Below are 12,745 nucleotides of genomic sequence, written 5' to 3'. Positions count from 1 at the left end.
ATTGAAAAAACGTCTTTCGGCCAGGGTTCGAATCCCGCCACTGCTTAAATTTTGATTAATAATCAGCATTGGTGGCCGAAGACTGCCGGCATAAGAAGTCATCCTCATTCTGCCAACGGCCTTGTCACAGAGGGTGGAGGAGCGGATAGAGGTTCAGGGCACTCTCTTGTCCTAGGGGTGGGAAATTGCCCCTAAAGGCGGAAGGGCACTCTCTTGTCCTAGGGGTGGGAAATTGCCCCTAAAGGCGGAAGAATAAGCAATGATCAACGGCATGAGGATGCAGAAGGCAACGGAAACCACTGCATTAAACACACGTAACGTGTGTCCACAGGACATGTGGCCTGTAATTGAAGAAGTGTCATGACGATCTCCCCATTGGCAAAAGATTCCGGAATAGACCCCCAATCGGATCTCCGGGAGGGGACTGCCAAGTCGGAGGTTACCATGAGAAAAAGACTGAATAATCAACGAAAGGATAGCGTTCTACGAGTCGGGGCGTGGAATGTCATAAGCTTGAACGTGGTAGGGAAATTAGAAAATTTTAAAAGGGAAATGCAAAGGCTCAATGTAGATATAGTAGGGGTCAGTGAAGTGAAGTGGAAAGAAGACAAGGATTTCTGGCCAGATAAGTGTAGAGTAATATCAACAACAGCAGAAAATGGTATAACAGGTGTAGAATTCGTTATGAATAGGAAGGTAGGGCAGAGGGTGTGTTACTGTGAACAGTTCAATGATAGGGTTGTTCTTATCAGAATCGGAAGCAAACCAACACCGACAACGATAGTTCAGGTATACATGCCGCAAGCTGAAGATGAAGAGATAGAGAAAGTGTATGGGGATATTGAAAGGATAATGCAGTGTGTAAAGGGTGATGAAAATCTAATAATCATGGGGGACTGGAATGCAGTTGTAGGGGAAGGAGTAGAAGAAAATGTTACAGGAGAATATGGGCTTGGGACAAGGGATGACAGAGGAGAAAGACTAATTGAGTTCTGTAACAAGTTCTAGCTTGTAACAGCGAATACTTTCAAGAATCACAAGAGGAAGTGGTATACCTGGAAAAGGCAGAGTGATACGGGAAGATTTCAGTTAGATTACATCATGGTCAGACAGAGATTCCGAAATCAGATGCTGGATTCTAAGGTGTACCCAGGAGCAGATATAAAATCAGATCTCAGTATAGTAGTGATGAAGAGTAGGGTGAAGTTTAAGACATTAGTCAGGAAGAATCAATATGCAAAGAAGTGGGATACGGAAGTACTAAGGAATGACGAGATACGCCTGAAGTTCTCTGAGGCTATAGATACAGCAATAAGGAATAGCTCAGTAGGCAATACAGTTGAAGAGGAATGGACATCTCTGAAAAGGGCCATCACAGAAGTTGGGAAGGAAAACGTAGTTACAAAGAAAGTAAAAGCGAAGAAACCATGGGTAACAGAAGAAATACTTCAATTGATCGATACATTGAAAGCCTCTATGACGGGGAAGATTTGTCAGATGTGATAGAAGAAGAAACAGGAGTCGATTTAGAAGAGATAGGGGAACCAGTATTAGAATCAGAATTTAAGAGAGCTTTGGAGGACTTAAGATCGAATGAGGCATAAGTGATAAATAACATTCCATCAGAATTTCTAAAATCATTGGGGGAAGTGGCAAAAAAACCACTATTCACGTTATTGTGTACATTATATGAGTCTGGGGACATATCATCTGACTTTTGGATAAGCATCGTCCACACAATTCCGAAGACGGCAAGACCTAACATGTGTGAGAATTATCGCACAATCAGCTTAACAGTTCATGCATCCAAGTTTCTTACAGGGATAATATACAGAAGAATGGAAAAGAAAATTGAGAATGCGCTACGTGACGATCAGTTTGGCTTTAGGAAAAGTAAAGGGACGAGAGAGGCAATTCTGACGTTACGGTTAATAATGGAAGCAAGACTAAAGAAAAATCAAGATACGTTCATGGGATCTGTCGACCTGGAAAAAGCGTTCGAAAGTGTAAAATGGTGCAAGATGTTCGAAATTCTGAAAATAGTAGGGGTAAGCTATAGGGAGAGAGGGGGTCATATACAATATGTACAACAGCCAAGAGGGAATAATAAGAGTGGACGACGAAGAACGAAGTGCTCGTATTAAAAAGGGTGTAAAACAAGATTATAGCCTTTCACCCCTACTGTTCAGTCTGTACATCGAGGAAGCAATGATGGAAATGAAAGAAAGCTTCAGGAATGGAATTAAAATTCAAGGTGAAAGGATATCAATGATACGATTAGCTGATGACATTGCTATCTTGAGCGGAAGTGAAGAAGAATTACATGATCTGTTGGACGGAATGGACAGTCTGATGAGTACAGAGTATGGATTTAGAGTAAATAGAAGAAAAACGAAGGTAATGAGAAGTAGTAGAAATGAGAGCAGCGAGAAACGTAACATCAGGTTTGATGGTCACGAACTCTAGTTAAGGAATTCTGCTACCTAGGCAGTAAAATATCCAGTGACGGACGGAGCAAGGAGGACATCAAAAGCAGACTAGCAATGGCAAAGAGAAGTCTACTAATATCAAATATCGGCCTTAATTTGAGGAAGAAATTTCTGAGAATGTACGTCTGGAGTACAGCATTGTACGGTAGTGAAACGTGGACTGTGGGAAAACCGGAACAGAAGAGAATCGACGTATTTGAGACGTGGTGCTACAGGCGAATGTTGAAAATTAAGTGGACTGATAAGGTAAAGAATGAGGATGTTCTGCGCAGAATCGGAGAGCAAAGGAATAGATGGAAAACACTGACAAAGAGAAGGAACATGATGATAGGACATGTGTTAAGACATGAGGGAATGACTTCAATGGTACTAGAGGGAGCTGTAGAGGGCAAAAACTGTAGAGGAAGACAGAGATTGGAATACGTCAAGCAAATAATTGAGGGTGTACGTTACAAGTGCTACAAGTACTACTCTGAGACGAAGAGTTTAGCACAGGAGAGGCATTCCTGGCGGGCCGCATCAAACCAGTCAGAATACTGATGAAAAAAAAAAAAAGTCTACGAAGAGCAGTGTGAAGTTGGTTGTCCTGACAGTGGGTCATCGTCAAGAAGTAGTTTTTTGAGAAGATACTGTGCTCCGCATCTCCTGTCTGTTGTGGTAGTACCATCAGGTTTCTTCAATGTTCATAATACTGCAGGGGTCTTTATTCGTCTGCAGTTTAAACGGCTCCCCCCCCCCCCCCGGATGTTGTTCTGTAAGTTTGTGCTAACGAATGTGTCCCAGTGGTGTCCCAGTGGTCTTTCCTGGTCTGATGTAGTCCATCCTTGTATCGTATAGTAACGTCACGATAATATTGAAGTCTAATTTCTCTTTCCTGTGATGTCTTTGATATTTGGTAATATCGCCTTTTCTTAGTCTTGTTAATAGTGCTGACCATGGTGCTCTATGTTTGGGTGCGTGGAGTGCTGCAGGCATTGCTGTAGCTTGTGCTCTCTGTAAGAACATGAGCTCTGTAATCTATGCTTCCCTGCGTGCCACATAAAGGAGACTCTTCGATCACTTTCCCTAGTTTCTGCCTTTTTGCTTTGCGTAGCAGCAACCTTGGGTATTGTAACGTGTCTGTGCCCGTTTTAGTGTGAACAATTATTGCGCTGTGATCACTGAGTATTTTCTTATCGACCACCTGCCAGTTCGCTACCAGAATTTAGGATGCGATGTTTGCCAGAGATATGTCTATGTTGCTGCCTACTCCATTATTTCTGTGATAAGTTGGGGACTGGCCTGGTTTGTTTAAAACGAAACGATTACATTCGTTTATAAAGTCGACTATTATTATTACCCTGGCGTCCGTAAAGTTATTTAGACTGCAACCGTATGTTGTGTGCGTAACTGCGTTATTTGTGTTACTACACTCCTGGAAATGGAAAACAGAACACATTGACACCGATGTGTCAGACCCACCATACTTGCTCCGGACACTGCGAGAGGGCTGTACAAGCAATGATCACACGCACGGCACAGCGGACACACCAGGAACCGCGGTGTTGGCCGTCGAATGGCGCTAGCTGCGCAGCATTTGTGCACCGCCGCCGTCAGTGTCAGCCAGTTTGCCGTGGCATACGGAGCTCCATCGCAGTCTTTAACACTGGTAGCATGCCGCGACAGCGTGGACGTGAACCGTATGTGCAGTTGACGGACTTTGAGCGAGGGCGCATAGTGGGCATGCGGGAGGCCGGGTGGACGTACCGCCGAATTGCTCAACACGTGGGGCGTGAGGTCTCCACAGTACATCGATGTTGTCGCCAGTGGTCGGCGGAAGGTGCACGTGCCCGTCGACCTGGGACCGGACCGCAGCGACGCACGGATGCACGCCAAGACCGTAGGATCCTACGCAGTGCCGTAGGGGACCGCACCGCCACTTCCCAGCAAATTAGGGACACTGTTGCTCCTGGGGTATCGGCGAGGACCATTCGCAACCGTCTCCATGAAGCTGGGCTACGGTCCCGCACACCGTTAGGCCGTCTTCCGCTCACGCCCCAACATCGTGCAGCCCGCCTCCAGTGGTGTCGCGACAGGCGTGAATGGAGAGACGAATGGAGACGTGTCGTCTTCAGCGATGAGAGTCGCTTCTGCCTTGGTGCCAATGATGGTCGTATGCGTGTTTGGCGCCGTGCAGGTGAGCGCCACAATCAGGACTGCATACGACCGAGGCACACAGGGCCAACACCCGGCATCATGGTGTGGGGAGCGATCTCCTACACTGGCCGTAGACCACTGGTGATCGTCGAGGGGACACTGAATAGTGCACGGTACATCCAAACCGTCATCGAACCCATCGTTCTACCATTCCTAGACCGGCAAGGGAACTTGCTGCTCCAACAGGACAATGCACGTCCGCATGTATCCCGTGCCACCCAACGTGCTCTAGAAGGTGTAAGTCAACTACCCTGGCCAGCAAGATCTCCGGATCTGTCCCCCATTGAGCATGTTTGGGACTGGATGAAGCGTCGTCTCACGCGGTCTGCACGTCCAGCACGAACGCTGGTCCAACTGAGGCGCCAGGTGGAAATGGCATGGCAAGCCGGTCCACAGGACTACATCCAGCATCTCTACGATCGTCTCCATGGGGGAATAGCAGCCTGCATTGCTGCGAAAGGTGGATATACACTGTACTAGTGCCGACATTGTGCATGCTCTGTCGCCTGTGTCTATGTGCCTGTGGTTCTGTCAGTGTGATCATGTGATGTATCTGACCCCAGGAATGTGTCAATAAAGTTTCCCCTTCCTGGGACAATGAATTCACGGTGTTCTTATTTCAATTTCCAGGAGTGTATAATGTTATTGTTTACTGCAATGATTGCAGACTTGACCTTTTTTGTGCCTGTGATTTGCATATTTTGCCTCGGAAGGTCTGGAATTCTTCCATCTCGTGTGTGCGATTCTTGCAGACACGATATGGCCGCGCATACCTCCTTGACCAGCCAACCAATCTCTGCGGCCACCGTCGTGCTACCAATACAGTTTAGCTACAAGACTTTCACTATGGAAATTTAGTAAAAACAAAGAACTTCGGCCAGATTTGGGTGTAATCGTGGTACACGCGCCTATGCGCCCTTACCAGGTCCTTGTAGACATTGTCAAAGTCAAGGTCTTCATTTCTTTGTCCACATGATTTGCGTAAAAGATTACAGAGTTCGAGTTTATCTTTTGGTACGTTTTCAGTTCGTAGAATTATTCTGTCTATTTGCTCAGTCGTGGGGCAGAATATAGTGTTGCCCAATGTGTGATTCAGTGTTATTGCCAGTCTTAGCGCAGTTTGAAAAACTCCTTTCTTTTCCAGTCGACTTAGGCGCAAGTTCACTTCGAGGTCATCGTAGTCTATTTTGCTTCTTACTTCCTGGTTTTTCACGGTTTTGTAACTCTGATTAACTGGGTCGTGGTGCGTATCTCTCGGTGTAGTTTCCGCCTGGGGGGGGGGGGGGGGGCGGAGGGGGATGTCAGTCGAGCGATGTTAATAACATCGTCCTGTTGCTGATCGCACTGGCAACTGTGATTTTCGACCACGAAATGTGCCGGAGTCAATGGCCCAAGAGAAGGGGTGGTTTCATTGACGCCGTTTGTGTCCCTCCCTCCCTCCACTCAGGAGGTCATTTCGTGTCGATTCTGAAGAGTGTTGTGTCTAAAGTGTTTTCCTCGGCCACCCACAGGAAAACCACGTGACTTCTGCGCTGGGCGTCGCGTTTCTGACCACCACCGCAGAAGCGTCAGAAGAAGGGGTGAAATGTCTGGTAAGAGGGTTGTGACGACCTCTCCATCGTAGGACACGTCCACGGTGGCGCTGGGCAGCACTGTGGAGAAATTTGGTGCCGATGTGACACCATTAACCCACGTCACGTGAACGTATGAGTTCTATCCCTGTTTCAAACGCGTCGACACCTCACTGTTTGAAACGTCGCCCACACCGAGGGCGACGCCGCAGGGGGCCATGCTTTTGTACTACCACGGAGGAAGATTGTACACACCTTTGAGCCAAATTTCAAGCTTCTGCGTCGCAATGGCAGGCATTAACGGTGTTGCAGAAAGTGTCCCTTCAGTTGAATTGCAAAGGGTAGTTTTCGGGGAGTCGTCTTCTCAATCCTCGAAGGTAATTACGAATAACCTCGTACTTTAAATAAATTTTATCATCTGTAAGACTCTATTCTTCTCTGAGTGGCCAAACATTTTTGTGGCTAAATACACTACTGGCCATTAAAATTGCTACACCAAGATGAAATGCAGATCATAAACGGGTTGGAAAAATATATTATTGTAGTGTCGGCAGACTTGCCAAAACTACGCACACTTATTGAAAGAGGCGGCCAAGATGCACGCGCTAACTCACGAAGGATGGAGTGAGGTCTGAAACAGGAGACTTAATGAATGCTATAAAGAAAAGTACGTAGCTCCTTTGGTACTTATCTTTTAATCCATCCTTTGTATACATCGTTCTTGATGAGACATCTGGAGATTGTGGCGATACAAGTGAGACTCTTTAGATACAAGCTATCTAAGGCTAATGGCGCCTTGCTAGGTCGTAGACATGGACTTAGCGGAAGGCTATTCTAACTGTATCTCGGCAAATGAGAGCAAAGGCTTCGTCCGTATAGTCGCTAGCAACGTCGTCGTACAACTGGTGCGAGTTCTCGTACGTCTCTCGAGACCTGCCGTGTGGTGGCGCTCGGTCTGCGATCACACAGTGGCGACACGCGGGTCTGACATGTACTAATGGACCGCGGCCGATTTAAGCTACCACCTAGCAAGTGTGGTGTCTGGCAGTGACACCACAATTATACTAGAGCTGACATGTGATTACATTTTCACGCAATTTGGGTGCATAGATCCTGAGAAATCAGTACCCAGAACAACCACCTCTGGCCGTAATAACGCCCTTGATACACCTGGGCATTGAGTCAAACAGAGCTTGGATGGTGTGTGCAGATACAGCTGCTCATGCAGCTTCAACACGATACCACAGTTCATCAAGAGTAGTGACTGGCGTATTGTGACGAGTCAGTTGCTCGGACACCATTGACCAGACGTTCTCAGTTGGTGAGTGAACTGGAGAATGTGCAGGCCAGGGCAGCAGTCGAACATTTTCTGTATCCAGAAAGGCCCGTACAGGACCTGCAACATGCGGCCGTGCATTATCTTGCTGAAATGTAGGGTTTCGCAGGGATCGAATTAAGGGTAGAGCCACGGGTCGTAACACATCTGAAATGTAACGTCCACTGTTCAAAGCGCCGTCAATGCGAACTAGAGGTGACCGAGACGTGTAACCAATGGCAGCACATACCATCACGCCGGATGATACAGCAGTATGGCGATGACGAATACGCGTTTCCAATGTGCGTTCACCGCGATGTCGCCAGACACGGATGCGACCATCATGATGCTGTAAACAGAACCTGGATTCAACCGAAAAATGACGTTTGCCATTCGTGCACCCAGGTTCGTCGTTGAGTACATCATCGCAGGCGCTCCTGTCTGTGATCCAGAGTTTAGGGTAACCGCAGCCATGGTCTCCGAGCTGATAGTCCATGCTGCTGCGAACGTCGTCGAACTGTTCGTGCAGATGGTTATTGTTTTGCAAACGTCCCCATCTGTTGACTGAGGGATCGAGACGTGGCTGCACGATCCGTTACAGCCATGCGGATAAGATGCCTGTCATCTCGACTGCTAGTGATACGAGGCCGTTGGGATCCAGCACGGCGTTCCGTATTACCCTCCTGAACCCACCGATTCCATATTCTGCTAACAGTCATTGAATCTCGACCAACGCGAGCAGCAATGTCGCGATACGATAAACCGCAATCGCGATAGGCTACAATCCGACCTCTATCAAAGTCGGAAACGTGATGGTACGCACTTCTCCTCCTCATACGAGGCATCACAACAACAGTTTACCTGGCAACGCCGGTCAACTGCTGTTTGTGTATAAGAAATCGGTTGGAAACTTTGCTCATGTCAGCACTTGTAGGTGTCGCCACCGGCGCCAACCTTGTGTGAATGCTCTGAAAAGCTAACCATTTGCATATCACAGCATCTTCTTCCTGTCGGTTAAATTTCGCGTCTGTAGCACGTCATCTGCGTGGTGTAGCAATTTTAATGGCCAGTAGTGTAACTTAGCCCTTATTGCGTCACACCGAAGCTAAATGATGCATAGTTTAAGTCATTTTGCTTACTAGTGTATCAGACAAAAAATTAGTCATCACCAGAAGACGTCACGCTTACACACCGTCCCCAGGCTCGTTAATGTCCTGAACTCGGCGAGGAAGAGAGCTCACTAGTTTCTTCAGGCGTACCACTGTCAGCGGAATCGTTTCAATGATGGTAAGATTACGTAGAGCTACGGAATTGCGGGGACGCCGATTGCTGCATTTCACCTGTCGCTCCAGTCAGCCTCGAACATTTTCTCTGAGAATGAGATCGGGAGATTCAGTGCACCTGTCCAGATGCGATCGCCTTACTGAGTGTTTGTTAGTCAGGGAGGTATGCTTGCAACTTTGTGAACACTGCCGTTTTAGTCTTGTTAAGTTGGCAGTGTCCACAGCATATTCTCTCGGAAAGTGCAGAAGACAGAGCAACAGCTGGTCATTGAGAATATTGGAATGAACAACTTCGTTCATGTGGCCGAGCGGTTCTAGGCGCTTCAGTCCGGTACCGCGCGACTTCTACGGTCGCAGGTTCGAATCCTGACTCGGGCATGGATGTGTGTCATGTGCTTAGGTTAGTTAGGTTTAAGTGGTTCTAAGTTCTAGGGGACTGATGACCTCAGATGTTTAGTCTCATAGTGCTCAGAGCCATTTGAAACATTTTTTTTTAACCATGTTCATAGCAACCTCGACGAGTACGTCTGTCACCACAGAAAAAACACCACCAAAACAACAGAGAGTCAACTCCAGCCAGATTCGTACCATTCACGTACAGTGGGTTGAACGCTTTTCTGGACCGTCGGTGCGCTCGACACGTCATTTGAACAGAGGGAAAATAGCGACGCATCGGACCGAGGTACACGCTTGTATTCAGCACCATCCAGTTTAAAATTGAAACAATTACAGCCCTTGGTCCCGAGAATGAAGTGTTTTTGACCTAGGTTTCCGCCACTTCTAAGAAACCTAGATCAAAAAGACTTCATTTTCACGAGCGAGGGCTGTAATTGTTTCAATTTTACCTTGTAATGTTCGCTGACTACGCAGCCATGTTTAAAGTTTCATCCAATTTGTGGTTTCTGCTCTCACTAAGACGTGCAGTTTGAAGTGCCGCTGTGAATAATGGCCTTTTGGGCGGTACCGTTCTCTAAATGTCCACAGTACGCAGTTTCCTTCACATTGTTCCCACTTAAATTGGGAGGTAGACCTGCATTCACTGACTCCTTCAGTGAGGGCTTTTTTTTTTTTTTAACCGCATGTTCTTACGGCGCGTTACGCGGCTGCGAGTGGTACAACGTTGCTTGTAGACACGCTGGACAACCCGCGATGATACATCGACAAATCGGGCTTCTTCTTTCACGGCGTGTTCCTGGACACGTTCAAATACCATGTCTCTTTTCTTTCATGGCGTCAAGTCTCCACACTGACCCACCTTTACTGAACTGATTGCACTCAACCGACTGGCAGACACTCAGCACTACACTGTCGTGACGTAGGACTACTTTGGAGAAACACGTTATCATATAACAACCTGTGACTACAACAAATTGACTTTGTATGCTGAATCTCAAAATCGAGAGCGTCAAAAGTTACATAAAATTATTTAATAGGTTTGTTTATAAATAAATAAATCTTCTGCTGCCAGTCACGATTTTTCTTTATTTTACTATTCGCACGACGCGTTTCAAGGAATAATTCCCAATTTCAAGTGCGTTTTTTTGGTGTGTATTAAGCCATTTCTTTTGATGTTGTCAGTGTGTGTGAGTCTGCTTCATTTTGTTGACTTTTACTGTAATACACAAGAAACGCGATTTTTAGTTGGGTATCAATTCTTTTTGTGGGGTTAGTGGCTAAAATTTAGAACAATTTGTACTTACAGTTTTCTAATGGTCCATTTGTGTAGAGTCTCACACACACTTAACATCGAAAATATCTTATATAAACAAAACAGTTACAGGTACACTGCTGGCCACCGTAAATGCAACACCCTGAAGGAAGCATCCGAATCAAGTGAAATTTACACCATGGGTTTGCAGCGATGAGATATGCATAGCGCCATTTAAGGCTTGGCGATTTCGACGAGTGTACGTTCGGCACGTGTGTTTACCTTGTGGTTGTTTCACAAGACGATCAGTTATGCCTCGTAGACAACAGCGAACATCTTTTGATCAAGTATCCGAGTTCGACAGAGGAAGCATAGTGGCCTACCGAGATTGTGGATTATCATACAGAGAAATCGCTAGTCGTGTTGGACGAAACCAAACAACTGTAATGCGGATATGTGACCGTTGGCTGCAGGAGGGTACGACGGACCGACGTGGTGGATCGCATTCACCTCGGTGCGCCACTGCACGTGCTGATAGGCAAATTGTGCGCATGGCAGTGACGGATCGCTCAGTGACATCCCGAACCATAGCACAGCACATTGCGTCTGTAACGCATCATCCAGTGTCTGCGCGTACCATTCGACGCCGTTTACAGCAGAGTGGTCTGTCCGCAAGACGTCCATTGCTTCGTCTACCATTGACGCAGAACCACAGACGTCTCCGTCGCCAATGGTGTGATGACAGACGGATGTGGACGGCAGAATGGAATGACGTTGTCTTTACTGACGAGGCACGCTTCTGTCTGCAGCACCACGATGGTGGAGACACCGTGGAGACACCGTGGAGAGAGGATGCTGGACAGCTGCATTATGCACCGCCACACTGGTCTTGCACCGGGTATTATGGTATGGGTCGGTATTGGATATTGCTCTCGCACGCCTCTAGTACGCATTGCCGGTACTTTAAATAGCCGGCGCTACATATCCGAGGTGCTGGAGCCAGTTGTCCTTCCTTACCTTCAGGGCTCGGCCACAGCCATATTTCAACAGGATAATGCGCGACCACACGTGGCACGCATTGGCCAAAGGTTCTTCGTCAATAACCAGTTTGAATTGCTTCCCTGGCCGGCTCGCTCTCCGGATCTTTCGCCGATAGAAAACATGTGGTCCACGGTTGCTCAACGAGTGACCCAGATTACATCCCCAGCTGCCACACCAGATGATCTTTGGCAACGTGTGGAAGCTGCTTGGGCTGCTGTACCCCAGGAACACATCCAACGTCTCTTTGACTCAATGCCGAGATGTGTGGCAGCGGTGATCTCCAACAATGGCGGCTACTCTGGCTACTGATTCTGGCAGGAACCACATGTCACAGACATCTGTAAACGTAATCATTTGATACTTGGTCAACATGTTATCTACAAAATAAATCTTGTTGTGCTACCTCTTGTCTTTCTTGGTGTTGCATTTACGGTGGCTAGCAGTGTAGTTCACAGAGATAACATAACAGACTCAAAAACCATTTATAATGGATCAAATAAAATTATTTACTCGAATTCCGTTCTTACCCTGTAACGCTATAAGGAAAGTGGGACCAAATTATATATTTGGTTTAGTCTCATTTACTTTCGTAAAAGTCAAGGATGATAATAATGCTATTAACTTTCATTTACTTTAGAACTGCAAAATATGTATGGTCACAGTTATCTGAAACAATTCGTTTGCTAATTTACTGGTCGCCAAATTAAGTGAAGTTTCCTTTCGGAATATCGCACTCAGAAAAGTTATCGGACTTGGAGACAAATAAGTGATTGCAGCTTCTAATGAATGTGATGTGCAAATAGTAACTACGCAGAAACTGGCTTTTGGCATAATCGTAAACCAAACGAAAAATTTCATTATTTAATTATCTCACTTGAATCGAATAAAATTTATCTTTTCTTTTTATCTAAAATGAAAGAGGCTCTTCAGTTTCAGCATTTTGTTGATAGGGAACTAGCAACTTTATTAAATTCTTTAAGCATTTGCTAACGATTCTGTCAATTGCAGCATGTATGTTACGTGACTAGTTTCGAACCTTACAGGTTCATTTTCAATCTAGCCTACTTACAGTGCCTAGTGACAGTGGCTTATCTTAATAATAAACGTCAAAGTGGCAAGTCATGCTTTATAAATGTTTTGGGAATGAGTGCCACAAACCACACATGCCTATTAACAACTCAAAATCAAGCTGATTGACTTGA

This window comes from Schistocerca nitens, chromosome 9 (assembly GCF_023898315.1).
Source record: "Schistocerca nitens isolate TAMUIC-IGC-003100 chromosome 9, iqSchNite1.1, whole genome shotgun sequence".
Taxonomy (NCBI): Eukaryota; Metazoa; Arthropoda; class Insecta; order Orthoptera; family Acrididae; genus Schistocerca; species Schistocerca nitens.
This window is presented reverse-complemented; position numbering follows the sequence as displayed.